The 16,021-nt window shown below is 41.2% G+C and overlaps 1 protein-coding gene and 1 long non-coding RNA gene across 2 annotated transcripts in view; one reads left to right on the forward strand and one right to left on the reverse strand.

Annotated features, from left to right (window-relative positions):
* LOC124279023 (puratrophin-1-like) overlaps positions 1-16,021 on the forward strand; it is a 273,201-nt gene that overhangs the window by 35,974 nt on the left and 221,206 nt on the right. The gene's annotated exons all lie outside the window — the stretch shown is intronic.
* LOC124279029 lies at positions 7,433-8,638 on the reverse strand. The gene is made up of 3 exons (XR_006899270.1): positions 8,497-8,638; positions 7,850-7,979; positions 7,433-7,506 (listed from the first exon to the last, which is right to left on the reverse strand). It is a non-coding gene; the product is annotated as an uncharacterized LOC124279029 (long non-coding RNA).

Consider the following 16,021-nt stretch of genomic DNA (forward strand, 5'->3'; position numbering starts at 1 on the left):
GTCTTGAATGGACACACTTAACTTCTTGTATAACATGAAACCCTACTTTGTGTGATATGAGACCAACGTGCTCTAATGATACAATATAATCCCATTCTTTACACGAGACATGAACGATGGCAGGATTAGATGGACATTATACCTATAAATTCTACAATGTATTTATTTATCTTGAGATTTCCGCTATAATGTTTACCGTGATGTGTCCAACAGCATGGCGCCGTTAACATTAGCAAGTTTTAACTATTTGATCCAAGTTACTTTTTACAAACGCAGTGTCCGATTAATGGCCCGGAGTGTTCACAATCCGTCGTTCCCTTACATCCGGGGCAATCGATGTCACAGATCCGGTCCTGCACACAACGGTCAAATCGCCCACAACTTTGGGCATCTGCAAAGTCCCGTATATCGACGTTAGTACCAGGCGGATCCAGGAATTTTGAAAGGGGGGGGTTCGCCAACGCAAAAACAAAATCTTCAATGTGGTCTTAAGTCATTTTCTCAAAAGAACTTCTGAACCCCCCTCTGGATCCGCCATTGTAGGTACACACTGAAGGGTTCATTTATGATATAGGTCTGTGTGGCAACACAAGTTAGACGTTCTGTATTTGACGTATGGTAAATACTTCATACAAAGGATCCGTGTCGGACGTGGGACGCGAGTCGTCATGAGAGTAAACTACCTTGGTAGTGGCACACACATTGTTCTACCGAATGATCCATCCGAGCCAGTACCTTGCCTGCTTTAATTTGAAACATCAAGCATCTTTTGTGCAAGAAATGTTCAAGTCAGACATTGACACACATACGACTAACATATGCTAATAAACGAGTCGTTCATTTGAATTAAGGTTTGTAGTTTTACCGAATACTATTGTTAATTGGACAGTGTCACTGGTTGTATCGCTGGTTGTAGGAAAGGTGTATCACTGGTTGTAGGAAGGTTGTATCAAATACTCACCAACAGCCGCCAGAAGCAGCACTGAAGCAAAGACGAGGAATAGAACTGCTCTCATGTTGTCTGCAAGTGAAAGTGTCCAGCAGGCTGTCGTCAAACCTTTTAACTATCTGCACAGACCAATCCTTTCTCAGAACATGCTTAAAATTGCAGAGATACGCTCCTTGAGGTCAACTTCATGCTACTGTTCTGACCTCAACTTTATATCAGTGTGCACAATTTGATTTAAACTCAAAACAAAAGAAGAAATACATATTCTTCACACTGTCCCATGACACGACAATCGTGTAGAACATGGTATCTCCTCTCGGTAGGAATATTTTTGCTATGTTCAGGAGATTGTTGAAGCAACGTTCGACATCCCCCGGGCACAATACACAACATGTGGATCTCAGCTACGCAGGATTAGTTCAGGGACAGGCAGGGAGTAATGGCGATCTGGGTGACGCAGGATCTGTTTTGGGGACAGGCAAGGAGGTAATGGCTATCTGGGTGACTCAGAATCTGTTCGGGACAGGCAGGGAGTAATGGCGATCTGGGTGACGGAGAATCTGTTCAGGGACAGGCAAGGGGGTAATGGCGATCTGGGTGACGCAGGAACTGTTCGGGACAGGAAAGGGGGTAATGGCGATCTGGGTGACGAAGGATCTGGTTGGGGACAGTCAAGGGGTTAATGGCGATCTGGGTGACCCAGAATCAGTTCGGGGACAAGCAAGGGGGTACCTCGGTGTGTACCTTGACTCCTCGCTATCCATGGAAGATCACGTGAACCACTGCTGCAAGGTCAGTCATTACCACCTGAGGAACATCAGTGCCATCAGACATTTGCTGACGAGAGACGCAGCTGCCTCCCCCGTGAGATCTCTAATATTCTCTCGATTAGACTATTGTAACAGTTTACTCTATGGAATCACCAAACAACAAATCAGACGTCTGCAGCACATCCAAAACTATGCTGCCAGATTGGTCACTCGGACGAACATAAAGGCACACATCACACCAGAGCTAAACTTCTTCACTGGCTTCAAGCATTCCTGAGCCTAATCATTTTCAAAATACTCTCACTCACTTCATCAACAAGCTGTCCATGGTACTGGACCTGCCTATCTGAGTGATCTGACTGTCTCATACCTCCCTTCAAGAACTCTCGCTCCTAGTCAACAACACCTCCTTCGGTGCCTGTCACCAAACTTAAAACTTTCGGCTCCAGATCCTTTCTGTCTCAGCCGCTACCTGTGGAACTTCTACCCGAATCACTGAAGTTGATTCCATCTCTTGAAACTTTAAATCCAGTCCTAAATCCCACCTTTCAAGCACTATACCTTAAAAGATACACAACTCATAAATTTCACCTTGATGAACTCGACTGCCTCTTTTTCATCGTTTGAGGCAATGCGCTTTGAGCATACCTTCATGGCGTGGATATAGCGGCAACATAAGTGCCAATATTATTATTATTATTATTAATGGCGATCTGGGTGACGCAGAATCTGTTCAGGACAGGCAGGGGGAATGGCGATGGCGATATGGGTGACGGAGGAACTGTTCGCATCGGGCAAAGCGCATGGCGATATGTGTGACTCAGAATCTGTTCGGGACAGGAAGGGGGATAATGGCGATCTGGGTGACGCAGGATCTGGTTGGGGACAGTCAAGGGGTTAATGGCGATCTGGGTGACCCAGAATCAGTTCGGGGACAGGCAGGGAGTAATGGCGATCTGGGTGACGGAGAATCTGTTCGGGGACAGGCAAGGGGGTAATGGCGATCTAGGTGACGGAGAATCTGTTCTGGGACAGGCAAGGGGTAATGGCGATCTGGGTGACGCAGAATCTGTTCGGGGACAGGCAGGGGTAAATGTCGACCTGGGCAGACGCAGAATCTGTTCGGGACAGGTAAATGGTAATGGCGATATGGGTGACGGTAGAATCTGTTCAGGGACAGCCAGGGGTAATGGCGATCTGGGTGACGCGGAATCTGTTCGGGACAGGCAAGGGGTAATGACGATCTGGGTGACGAGAATCTGTTCGGGGACAGGCAGGGGGTAATGGAGATCTAGGTGACGAAGAATCTGTTCGGGACAGGCAGGGGGTAATGGCGATCTGGGTGACGCAGGATCTGGTTGGGGACAGGAAGGGGTTAATGGCGATCTGGATCTGTTCGGGGACAGGAAAGGGGGTAATGGCGAAATGGGTGACGGAGAATCTGTTCGGGGACAGCCAAGGGGGTAATGGCAATCTGGGTGACGCAGAATCTGTTCGGGGACAGGCAAGGGGGTAATGGCGATCTGGGTGACGGAGAATCTGTTCAGGGACAGGCAAAGGGGTAATGACGATCTGGGTGACGCAGAATCTGTTCGGGGACAGGCGAGGGGGTAATGACGATCTTGGTGACGCAGGATCTGGTTGGGGACAGGCGAGGGGGAAATGACGATCGGTGTGGCCCAGAATCTGTTTAGGGGACAGGCATGGGGTCATATTGATCGGTGTAGCCCAGAATCTGTTCAGGGACAGGCATGGGGTCATATTGATCTGTGTGGCCCAGAATCTCTTTAGGGACAAGCAGGGCTTTCGTTGTATTGTGTACCGATGCGCGACTGGGATACGCGCCATTTGCAGCTACAATCACGTGTTTTCGTTTTGACTTATCTAGAATATACAGACTTCGTGACAGACAAACGGATGACACCTTTTCATGTTGTGTAAATGTTCAGTAAAATACATCTGGTTTGTTTTGTGACCCAAGGTGCTTTATCTTACTGATAATGGTGGCTTCATGCTGAAACTATAATAGCTGAAGGCAAAACTACATTTTATTACAGTACAGAAGGGGATAGAAGAAACTTTGATTCTAAACTTCGTCATAATTCACTTCACACTGTATGAACAGTATAAGTGATGAAACAGAATTACATTTAATCAAGAGGAATAAATCATTTAAAGTCACGATCGTAATATTACGATTCTGGCGTGTCCCATGACTTTAAAAATCCGTGGAATGAAGGCCAGACTGAAACAATCCCTCGTTGGCGATTTAGACCATAACGTGTTAACCACTCCCCCTCCCATTACTTTGTTTGTTTGTGATTATACCTGATTAGGTATCACCTCCGTTGGGGGATGATGGTGAAATCAACATCCAATGACTGAAACTGGGATTCTAAAATAGTGCCTGACGACCGGTTGTGAGAAATCCTTGACAAATAACGTTATGTTTAGACCGTTTTATCTCTGATACTGCAATCTGATGTGTCACTCCTTTGTGAAAGGTTATTATTCACTTGAAAAATGGTATTTCATAACTGAAGGTCGTCCAATACGCGAGGCTATTGTTAAGGACGATGTTGTCTGAAGGGTTTACAAGAAGACTAGGTTTAATGCTACAGGATTGATGATAAGCTCTGTCACAACCAGACCCAGTTTTACTGGTCCATTCTATCTGTGCGACATGGAAGGAGTTGTGTACAGTTACTAATATCGGTATAAAACCCAACACACCTACCTAAACCTGACATTTTAATGTCCCTTCATTCTAATCTTTTGCAGCAGTAACAATTTTCAAATTACACCAGTCCCTAACATGTTGGGTTTGCCCTTATATGAACAATCATGTCACCCCTGACGTTTGTGAACTAATACATAGCCACGGAAAGTTAGAAAGAATGTGCCCAAGAGGGGATAAACCATATCAGCCTTAGAAAGTGCAAATATTTCGTTTGTCTTCATGGGTTTGTATATGTCTGCTAACAATATGCCTTTCAGTTACCAACATCGCGTTCACTTTGATCAGTGTCGGACATATTCGCCTTCAGCATGCCAAATGATTGCTACTCATCATGTCAATGACTGTATATTGGTTGGTCCAGACGCGACTATTTATTTACAGACCCGCATGTATCTGAAATAATGCTTGGTGAGATGTTAAGCAACAGCCAACAAACCATATATTATACACTATTTATGTTTTCAAATTTCCTTTATTTTAACATCACCCATCACCTCTGAAGATCGACATATTCTGCAGAGACCGTATAATAGGTTTCTTGGTATGGAGCACCTGCAGGTACGCGTGAAGCAGTGTGGTCTGGTAGTTAGCCGGTGTCTGCAGCAGGGGGCATGTGAAACACATGCAATAACACTATAAAACACCAAGGTGCTGACCGCATGGGCCATGGGTTGATTACACGCACCTGGAAATAACCACGGTGGTGTATCTTGTTGTAACAGACAGACAGACAGATTTATTCAGTAATATTGGCCAACTGGCCGATGTTACAATTGTTGTTACAACAATTTTGTTGTCACGTCGTAAGAAAATAGAAAAGCTATATTTAAACACTGTTTCAAACATTTTTGGAGAATACACATTTCAGAAATGTTGCTATTGCTTTAACGGTATGTCTATTTTGTGAATTAAATATATTTATCATTTGGGATTTACATACATATTTGCCATCGAGATATCTTAAATACTTTATTCTCAAATCATTAAATTCTGGACATTGTAGTAAAATATGAAATTCATCCTGGACTTGTCCGCTGTTACAATGGTTACATAACGTGTGCTGTCTTTCAGCATCCTTATTTCGTCTGGTTGCATTTACATTCAAATTATGTAGAGAAATTCGGAATTTACAAAATACCTTCAGTCACGTCTTATCATGAAACAGGTATGTAATATACGCTTCAGGGTAAAATCCTAATTTTACAAGACTATAATTTCTCAAAAAATGTGAAGCTTGTACATTTCTTTGCCAATTTTGGACATAAATATCAACTAATCATTGCTTGAGCACATACAAGAACAATTTTTTATCTCCAACATTTTGGTATAACCATACGTGTGAATACCCACAGGCAAACAGTAAGAGACGGATATCTGAAACCCAGTTCATATTACCTTTGTCATCCAGTTCTTTCAACATATTATAACATTGATGTTGATATCTGTTTACACCCATTCTAAACAATTTAATCCAATATTTAACAGCTCTGTGTCTACTTAAAACAAACATATTGATACGACCAATTTCGCCTAATATTGCCTTATTCGATGCGAATTTCCTAACACACAAGAAACGTTTGAAATAGGATGTTTGCATCTTTTCAATACAGTCATGATATTTAAGGCCCCATATTTCCGATGCATGCAACAAAATAGGTGCAATTTTACCATCGAAGATATTACATGCTGTCGAAAAAGACAAGAACTTGTTGTTATGGAACAGTCTGTATACAGGGAAAAGAGCTTTAGAAGCCTGCAATGCAAGAGTACGACACACTGTTGACCAAATCAGCCTGGATGAGAAAATGATGCCTAAATATTTATAATACGATACAATTTTTAATTTTACACTACCAAATGTCCATTGTTCATTTTTGGCAACTATTCCCTCTTTTCTGAATACGACTACATTTGTCTTATCCAAATTTAATTGAAGTCTCCATTTTAAACAAAATGAAAGCAGGACATCTAATTGCCTTTGCAAATTTACGACAGTATAGGAGAATAGAACAACATCATCGGCAAACAGAAGCAGCATAATATCGATTATATCCTGAGATACAAATATACCTTGGGAACATTTTTCATACAGTTCATGTACTAATTCATTTATAAAAAAATTTAAAATATGGGGCTGAGGATACAGCCTTGACGAACACCACTGGAGGTAAAAAATGACTGTGTTTGGCAAGTTCCAATCTTGACAGAAGCTTTAACAGATGTATACATATTTTCCCAAATCCGGAACATTTTGCCATGGCAACCTTTACTTAATAACAAGTACAATAACTTTTTCCTGTTCACATAATCAAATGCTTTCTTGAAATCTACAAAAGCACAGTAAAAACGACCTTTCGGTTTAGACCAATATTTGGTACATAAAGCCTGCAAAATAAAAATATTAACATCTGTAGCATAATTCGGTCGGAATCCAGCTTGTGCTTTTGATAGTAAATTATTTATATCTATCCATGTCCTTAAACGCCGTTCTAGAATCAATGTAAAAAGTTTCCCAATACTGTCCAGTAGTGAAATACCTCTGTAATTTGAAGGGTTATAACCTTGTTATATGAGGGATAGGTTTACATGTGTGGCTGTAGGTTGGAAGTTTAGACATTTCTGTTTGAGGGAGACAGAGTTTGTGGAATATATACTCCTGGTGTTGACTGCCAGTAATCGGGTGGCTACACTCACCGACTTGGTTGATGCATGTCATCGTGACCCATTTACCTTGATCGACGCACATGATTTCAAGCACTAGATTGTCAGATCCAGATAATTTACAGACCGTTGTCAGGTAGTTCGAATATTGCTGATCGAGTGTGGCGTTGAACAGCAAATAACAAGATCAAGGCTTTGTCATACAGATTATACTGAGTGTGTATACTGAGCTAAATCTTTCCTGTTCATCAGAACATGCCACAATGAAGAATCTCCGGCTTGCACTACATCTGAATAAATACTCAATACATATTACTAGTGGAAGTTTCTTTTATTCCCAAAGCAAACTGTCTTGGTCAATGGCTTCCACTGTGTTCCATGTTCAGCTGAGAAAGAAGAGAACAGTAAGGTAAATGACCTGCACACTTTGTTAAATCCACATGTAGAACTCACTGACAAGTATCAAGTCTTTGAATGGACACACTTAACTTCTCTGTATAACATGAAACCCTACTTTGTGTGATATGAGACCCGCGTGCTCTAATGATACAATATAATCCCATTCTTTTGACGAGACATGAACGATGGCAGGATTAGATGGACATTATACCTATAAATTCTACAATGTATTTATTTATCTTGAGATTTCCGCTATAATGTTTACCATGATGTGTCAAACAGCATGGCGCCGTTAACATTAGCAGGTTTTAACTATTTGATCCAAGTTACTTTTTACAAACGCAGTGTCCGATTAATGACCCGGAGTGTTCACAATCCGTCGTTCCCCTACATCCGGGGCACTCGATGTCACAGATCCGGTCCTGCACACAACGGTCGAATCGCCCACAACTTTGGGCATCTGCAAAGTCAATGTGGTCTTAAGTCATTTTCAAAAGGGGGTGGGGTGGGGGTGGGGGTGTCTAACCCCTGAACCCCTCTGATCCGCCATTGTAGTACACAGTGAAGGGTTCATTTATGATATAGGTCTGTGTGGCAACACAAGTTAGACGTTCTGTATTTGACGTATGGTAAATACTTCATACAAAGGATCCGTGTCCGACGTGGGACGTGAGTCGTCATGAGAGTAAACTACCTTGGTAGTGGCACACACATTGTTCTACCGAATGGTCCATCCGAGACTCTACCTTGCCTGCTTTAATTTGGTGAACATCAAGTATCTTTTGTGCAAGAAATGTTCAAGTCAGCATTGACCTTACACAATACGACTAACATATGCTAATAAACGAATCGTTCATTTGAATTAAGGTTTGTAGCCTTACCTAATACTAGTGTTAATTGGACAGTGTCACTGGTTGTATCGCTGGTTGTAGGAAGGATGTATCACTGGTTGTAGGAAGGTTGTATCAAATACTCACCAACAGCCGCCAGAAGCAGCACTGAAGCAAAGACGAGGAATAGAACTGCTCTCATGTTGTCAGCAAGTGAAAGTGTCCAGCAGGCTGTCGTCAAACCTTTTAACTATCTGCACAGACCAATCCTTTTCTCAGAACAAGCTTAAAATTGCAGAGATACACTCCTTAAGGTCAACTTCATGCTACTGTTCTGACCTCAACTTTATATCAGTGTGCACAATTTGACACGTCAATCGTGTAGAACATGGTATCTCCTCTCGGTAGGAATATTTTTGCTATGTTCAGGAGATAGTTGAAGCAACGTTCGACATCCCCCGGGCACAATACACAACATGTGGATCTCAGCTACGCGGGATTAGTTCAGGGACAGGCAGGGAGTAATGGCGATCTGGGTGACGCAGAATCTGTTTGGGGACAGGCAAGGGGGTAATGGCGATCTGGGTGACTCAGAATCTGTTCGGGACAGGCGAGGGGGTAATGGCGATCTGGGTGACACAGGATCTGGTTGGGGACAGGCAAGGGGTTAATGGCGATCTGGGTGACGGAGAATCAGTTCAGGGACAGGCAGGGAGTAATGGCGATCTGGGTGACGGAGAATCTGTTCGGGGCAGGCAAGGGGGTAATGGCGATCTGGGTGACGGAGAATCAGTTCAGGGACAGGCAGGGAGTAATGGCGATCTGGGTGACGGAGAATCAGTTCAGGGACAGGCAGGGAGTAATGGCGATCTAGGTGACGGAGGATCTGTTCGGGGACAGGCAAGGGGGTAATGACGATCTGGGTGACGCAGGATCTGTTCGGGACAGGAAAGGGGGTAATGGCGATCTTGGTGACGCAGGATCTGGTCGGGGACAGTCAAGGGGTTAATGGCGATCTGGGTGACCCAGAATCAGTTCGGGGACAAGCAAGGGGGTACCTCGGTGTGTACCTTGACTCCTCGCTATCCATGGAAGATCACGTGAGCCACTGCTGCAAGGTCAGTCATTACCACCTGAGGAACATCAGTGCCATCAGAAATTTGCTGACGAGAGACGCAGCTGCCTCATGAGAACTCTGATATTCTCTCGATTAGACTATTGTAACAGTTTACTCTATGGAATCACCAAACAACAAATCAGACGTCTGCAGCACATCCAAAACTATGCTGCCAGATTGGTCACTCGGACGAACATAAAGGCACACATCACACCAGTGCTAAACTCGCTTCACTGGCTTCGCATTCCTGAGCGAATCATTTTCAAAATACTCTCACTCACCTACCAAGCTGTCCATGGTACTGGACCTGCCTATCTGAGTGATCTGACTGTCTCATACCTCCCTTCAAGAACTCTACGCTCTAGTCAACAACACCTCCTTCGGGTGCCTGTCACCAAACTTAAAACTTTCGGCTCCAGATCCTTTTCTGTCTCAGCCGCTACTCTGTGGAACTCTCTACCCGAATCACTGAAGTTGATTCCATCTCTTGAAACTTTTAAATCCAGTCCTAAATCCTACCTTTTCAAGCACTATACCTAAAAGATACACAACTCATACCACCTTGGAGAACTCGACTGCCTCTGTTTCCATCGTTTGAGGCAATGCGCTTTGAGCATACCTTCATGGCGTGGATATAGCGCAATATAAGTGCCATTATTATTATTATTATTAATGGCGACCTGGGTGACGCAGAATCAGTTCGGGGACAGGCAAGGGGGTAATGGCGATATGGGTGACGGAGAATCTGTTTAGGGACAGGCGAGGGGGTAATGACGATCTGGGTGACGCAGGATCTGGTTGGGGACAGGCGAGGGGGTAATGACGATCGGTGTGGCCCAGAAACTGTTTAGGGGACAGGCATGGGGTCATATTGATCGGTGTAGCCCAGAATCTGTTCAGGGACAGGCATGGGGTAATATTGATCGGTGTGGCCCAGAATGTGTTTAGGGACAAGCAGGGGGTAATGGTAATCTCTGCGGGCCAGAAACATTTTCAGATCTTCCTCGTCACCAATTACAGGTAATGATGTGTGCCTGGTGTGGATATTGGCAGCAATGTTTGTGTCGTGTAGACTGGCTTTCGTTGTATTGTGTACCGATGCGCGACTGGGATACGCGCCATCTGCAGCTACAATCACGTGTTTTCGTTTTGACTTATCTAGAATATACAGACTTCGTGACAGACAAACGGATGACACCTTTTCATGTTGTGTAAATGTTCAGTAAAATACATCTGGTTTGTTTTGTGACCCAAGGTGCTTTATCTTACCGATAATGGCGGCTTCGTGCTGAAACTATAATAGCTGAAGGCAAAACTACATTTTATTACGGTACAGAAGGGGATAGAAGAAACTTTGATTCTAAACTTCGTCATAATTCACTTCACACTGTATGAACAGTATAAGTGATGAAACAGAATTACATTTAATCAAGAGGAATAAATCATTTAAAGTCACGATCGTAATATTACGATTCTAAAACCTTGAATTATAAATGTCTCGCAACATCTTAACATACTTTAATCAATCCTGTCAAACGAGAAAAGGGTGGACAATTTCTTGAATAACACTGATTTTCAATGTACTGTGGTAGGGGTAGCGTTACAGGACGAGATGCTATCGGGGGTTATGTACATAAGTAGTGTATATCTGATCCCATGACTTTAAAAATCCGTGGAATGTAGGCCAGACTGAAACAATCCCTCGTTGGCGATTTAGACCATAACGTGTTAACCACTCCCCCTCCCATTACTTTGTTTGTTTGTGATTATACCTGATTAGGTATCACCTCCGTTGGGGGATGATGGTGAAATCAACATCCAATGACTGAAACTGGGATTCTAAAATAGTGCCTGACGACCGGTTGTGAGAAATCCTTGACAAATAACGTTATGTTTAGACCGTTTTATCTCTGATACTGCAATCTGACGTGTCACTCCTTTGTGAAAGGTTATTATTCACTTGAAAAATGGTATTTCATAACTGAAGGTCGTCCAATACGCGAGGCTATTGTTAAGGACGATGTTGTCTGAAGGGTTTACAAGAAGACTAGGTTTAATGCTACAGGATTGATGATAAGCTCTGTCACAACCAGACCCAGTTTTACTGGTCCATTCTATCTGTGCGACATGGAAGGAGTTGTGTACAGTTACTAATATCGGTATAGAACCCAACACACCCACCTAAACCTGACATTTTAATGTCCTTTCATTCTAATCTTTTGCAGCAGTAACAATTTTCAAATTACACCAGTCCTTACCGTATTGGGTTTGCCCTTATATGAACAATCATGTCACCCCTGACGTTTGTGAACTAATACATAGCCACGGAAAGTTAAAAAGAGTGTGCCCAAGAGGGGATAAACCATATCAGCCTTAGAAAGTGCAAATATTTCGTTTGTTTTCATGGGTTTGTATATGTCTGCTAACAATATGCCTTATCGCATTCACTTTGATCAGTGTCGGACATATTCGCCTTCAGCATGCCAAATGATTGCTACTCATCATGTCAATGACTGTATATTGGTTGGTCCAGACGCGACTATTTATTTACAGACCAGCATGTATCTGAAATAATGCTTGGTGAGATTTTAAGCAACAGCCAACAAACCATATATTATACACTATTTATGTTTTCAAATTTCCTTTATTTTAACATCACCCATCACCTCTGAAGATCGACATATTCTGCAGAGACCGTATAATAGGTTTCTTGGTATGGAGCACCTGCAGGTACGCGTGAAGCAGTGTGGTCTGGTAGTTAGCCGGTGTCTGCAGCAGGGGGCGTGTGAAACACCTGCAATAACACTATAAAACACCAAGGTGCTGACCGCATGGGCCATGGGTTGATTACACGCACCTGGGAATAACCACGGTGGTGTATCTTGCTGTAACAGACAGACAGATTTATTCAGTAATATTAGCCAACTGGCCGATGTTACAATTGTTGTTACAACACTTTTGTTGTCACGTCGTAAGAAAATAGTAAAGCTATATTTAAACACTGTTTCAAACATTATTGGAGAATACACATTTCAGAAATGTTGCTATTGCTTTAACGGTATGTCTATTTTGTGAATTAAATAAAATTTATCATTTGGGATTTACATACATATTTGCCATCGAGATATCTTAAATACTTTATTCTCAAATCATTAAATTCTGGACATTGTAGTAAAATATGAAATTCATCCTGGACTTGTCCGCTGTTACAATGGTTACATAAAGTGTGCTGTCTTTCAGCATCCTTATTTCGTCTGGTTGCATTTACATTCAAATTATGTAGAGAAATTCGAATTTACAAAATACCTTCAGTAACGTCTTATCATGAAACAGGTATGTAATATACGCCTTCAGGGTAAAATCCTAATTTTACAAGACTATAATTTCTCAAAAATGTGAAGCTTGTACATTTCCTTGCTAATTTTGGACATAAATATCAACTAATCTTTGCTTGAACACATACAAGAACAATTTTTCATCCCCGACATTTTGGTGTAACCATACGTGTGAATACCCACAGGCAAACAGTAAGAGACGGATATCTGAAACCCAGTTCCTTTTACCTCTGTCATCCAGTTCCTTCAAAATGTTATAACATTGATGTGGATATCTGTTTACACCCATTCTAAACAATTTAATCCAATATATAACAGCTCTGTGTCTACTTAAAACAAACATATTGATACGACCAATTTCGCCTAATATTGCCTTATTCGATGCGAATTTCCCAACACACAAGAAACGTTTGAAATAGAATGTTTGCACCTTTTCAATACAGTCATGATATTTAAGGCCCCATATTTCCGATGCATACAACAAAATAGGTGCAATTTTACCATCGAAGATATTACATGCTGTCGAAAAAGACAAGAACTTGTTGTTATGGAACCGTCTGTATACAGGGAAAGAGCTTTAGAAGCCTGCAATGCAAGAGTACGACACGCTGTTGACCAAATCAGCCTGGATGAGAAAATGATGCCTAAATATTTATAATACGATACAATTTTTTAATTTTACACTACCAAATGTCCATTGTTCATTTTGGCAACTATTCCCCTCTTTTCTGAATACGACTACATTTGTCTTATCCAAATTTAATTGAAGTCCCATTTTAAACAAAATGAAAGCAGGACATTTAATTGCCTTTGCAAATTTACCTACAGACAGACAGTTTATTCTCAAGAGAAACCACCAACGGTGGTACATGAGAAAAGTACAATGTAAATTCGCATTTGATAATATAATCAATCAAGATGACAGCAATATAAGGTAAATACATATTTATAGTGAAATTTTCAATGAAATATGACAAAGTAAGTTAGCAATATTCTCATGCAGCTGCAACTAGTCTGAAGATGATGTTGATGAATTTAGACAGGTTTTTCACATTTTTTACTCTAGTGCTAGATAAACATTTTTTTAGCTTGAACATATTAGGCCATTCGTAGAGATCTTTACGTATGTGTATAGACCGCGGCTGGAGAAGGGCTTCACACCTGAACAGGTAGTGGAACTCATCACCAAGCGCCGGGGAATTACATAGATGGCACAAACGTTCCACTCTTGGGGTATCAGACCAGCGTCCGGTTTCAACTGGTAAGTTGTGATTTGTTGTTCTAAATTTCAAGATTGATAATAGAAGTTTTAGGTAGATAAAGGTATTTTTCAAAACTTATATTTTCTTTAAACATTTTATATAGTACACACCTTTCGAGCTTTCAATAATGGAACTATGCCAGTTCTGCAGGAACTGGACTTTCAATATTTCTTCAACTTTTGAAGCTAACCACCGTGAAGAACACATAAACGGATTGTCAAATATATCACCTTATCCACAGTTATTTAATATTTTCTTAACGAACGTTGTCCAATTAAAGAAATTTTAAATCAACTTTTTCAATTAGTTTTATGTTTTCAAATGCCCAGATTTCAGAGCAGTACATTAGGATCGGAGCAATCAAAGTGTCAAATGCCGATATTAAACAGTCCAACGGTAGATTAACTCGTCGTGATTTTTTTAATAATAAGAACATAGCTTTTGTTGCATTTTCTGCTAAGACTTTAATGGCTTCTACAAATCTCCCGTTTCTGTGTAACTTTATTCCAAGGTAGGTATAAGTATCAACAATTTCTATAGTTTGATTGCCGAACGTGCATCTATATTTTAGTTTACTGTTTTTAGCAGGCCCGCTTCCAAAAACTATTATTTTGGTTTTGGACAAGTTTACTTTTAGTTTCCATCGTGAACAATATACATGAAAAGTGTCGAGTGATTGTTGTAAGTCTTCAGGGTCTTCACTGAATACGACAGCATCATCTGCATATAGCAAGACAATAAACTGCAGGCAAAGTATCAATTCGGTTTCGGTTTGGTATTATAGATTAACACCTTTACTTCCTCGTTTCAGTAGAAAGGGCTCAATATCATTTATAAAAAGTGAAAACAGAAGTTGCGATAGATTGTCCCCTTGTCTTACTCCCGTGTTGCATGGGAAGAATGAGGATATTTGATTATGCAACATGACAGTGGATTTTATATTCTTATACATGTTCTTTACTAAGTTAAGAAATTTACCAGATATTCCACAGTTTAGCAGTTTATACCACAGACCAGCCCTCTACACAGTGTCGAACGCTTTTGTGAAATCAACAAAGACGCAATAGAGTTTTCGTTTGTTTGTTTTAAAATTTCCCTAATAGCACGTAGAGCATATACGTTGTCGCTTGTAGAGAAACCTCTTCTGAACTCTGCTTAAGCTGGAATGAAAATATTATTTACTTCGACAAACTTAGTGAGCCTCGCATTAAGTATACTTGTGAATAGTTTACCGAAACAACTGAGAATTGTTATTGGTCTATATGAGTTTGGATCTAGGTGTTCGCCCTTTTTCTTATATATCGGTCTGATTATACCCTTTAGCCAACAGTCTGGTACAAATCCGGAACAAAGTATCAAGTTAAAGAAATGGGTTAGGAGTGGTTTTAAATGTGTGGAAGCATCAATAAAATAATCATTTTCAACAAAGTCTAGTCCAGTAGCTTTATTTCTTTGAAGATTTTTAATTGCTGAAAGGATTTCCTCACCCGTTATGACCTTATTTAAGACATCAGTGTCATATTGTTGATCATCTACAACATCATCTGATATATCCTCATTAGATTGGGATTCATTAATGTCTTTATAGAACTCAAAGAATGCTTCAATATCAGGTGTATTATCATATTCAGTGATATCCCCTTTACTCAATAGCTTCCAGTATTCTTTGGGCGAGTGTTTCATAAGGTCACGAAACTGTTTAGTGGTCTCATTTTGAAATTGTCGCATACTTTTGTCCGTACATTTTTTATATGCTCTTGACGTTTGATGATAGTGCGTTCTATTCAATGGAGTGTTACGTGACTTATATTTTCTTTTAGCTTTATGGAATGATTTTCGCATTTTCCTACACTCATTGTTAAACCACGGTTTATCTTTTTTCTTTCTATTCTGTTTTGGGACGATTCGCGCGAACACTCCTGACGCCGAAAGTTTCGCGTGCAGCGTCCACCAGCACG

This window comes from Haliotis rubra, unplaced genomic scaffold (assembly GCF_003918875.1).
Source record: "Haliotis rubra isolate DU_JTF1 unplaced genomic scaffold, ASM391887v1 Scf245, whole genome shotgun sequence".
Taxonomy (NCBI): domain Eukaryota; kingdom Metazoa; phylum Mollusca; class Gastropoda; order Lepetellida; family Haliotidae; genus Haliotis; species Haliotis rubra.